Here is a 1,347-nt window from a genome sequence, read left to right on the forward strand (position 1 = left end):
ATCTCTTAATGTGCATAGCTTTAAAGAGTTACTGTAATTCGGTACACCACCTCTGGATAACATCCTCTGGTTCAATGATCATTTCTATTTACTTCTTTTAAAGAAAATGACAAAAGTGAAAACAAACCAAATATGTAACAGAGTACGCCATAATTGGATTTATTATCTTTCTATCTGCTTCCTTCGAAAGGAGAGTAAAGACATTTTTGGTTCATTGATCACTCAAGTCCACTCACATATTCTGACACCATTTATTTTGGATGAGAAAAACAAGAAAACCAAGGAGTTATTGGAGAGCAATTATACCATGCCAACTTGTTGGACTCACAGATTGTCTACCTTTCAGAATCACATTATTCCTGATATTTCTCATAGCATATATACTAACTGTGGTGGGAAATGTGGGTTTAATATTGATTCAAAACTGCAAAGGTCCGTGTATTATTTGCTCAGCTACTTGTCGTTCTTAGACAGCTGCTATTCTACATCGATCACCCCTAAAATGCTGGTGAGTTTTTTAACATCCAGGAAAGCATCTCTCCCTATCTTGTGCACTACAAATGTTTTTCTTTTGCTATTTTGCTGATGCTGAGTGCCTTATTCTGGCAGCGATGGGGTATGACCGCTATGTAGCCATCTGCAACGCATTGCTCTATCCTACACTGATGTCTAGGAGAGTCTGTATCTGCTTCATTGTGTCAGCATACTTCAGTGGAAGTAGGACGTCAATGGTCCATGTCTGCCTCACATTCAGGCTGCCATTTTGTGGCTCCTATATTAGCAACCATTTCATTTTTTTCTGTGATATTCCACCTCTTTTGGCGTGCAGATACCCATATCAATGAGCTTCTGCTCTTTGCCTTGTGTGGCTTCATCCAGACCAGTACGTTCATGGTCATATTTATGTCTCAGTTTTGTATCCTTATCACTGATTTGACCATCAAGTCTTCAGATGGCAGAAGCAAAACATTCTCTAACTCTATTTCCCATATCATAGCGGTCACCTTATTCTATGGAACACTCTTCTTTATGTACTCATGTCCTATCACCAGCTATTCCTCAAACACCGATAAAGTAGTTGCAGTGTTTTATACTGTATTCTTTTTTTCCCCATGTTTAACCCAATAATCTATAGCTTAAGAAACAAAGATGTAAAAAATGCCCTGGAAAAACGATTTAAAAGAAACCAGGTTTCAAATGAATAAGAATTTGAATCGCTGAAAAATATTTAAAGTATAATCTGCCCTTCCAATCTCATTAACAACACTATGTCATGAATACCACATATATCAACTATTTTTAAATGATCTCCATTTTCCAGAAATAAAGACAAATTTTCATCATCAG

General features: G+C 36.9%; 1 pseudogene; it reads left to right on the forward strand.

Annotated features, from left to right (window-relative positions):
- Positions 1-1,205, forward strand: part of LOC105307634 — a 4,069-nt pseudogene extending 2,864 nt beyond the window's left edge.
- The last annotated feature ends 142 nt before the right edge of the window (positions 1,206-1,347 follow it).

This window comes from Pteropus vampyrus, unplaced genomic scaffold (assembly GCF_000151845.1).
Source record: "Pteropus vampyrus isolate Shadow unplaced genomic scaffold, Pvam_2.0 Scaffold506, whole genome shotgun sequence".
Classification (NCBI taxonomy): Eukaryota; Metazoa; Chordata; class Mammalia; order Chiroptera; family Pteropodidae; genus Pteropus; species Pteropus vampyrus.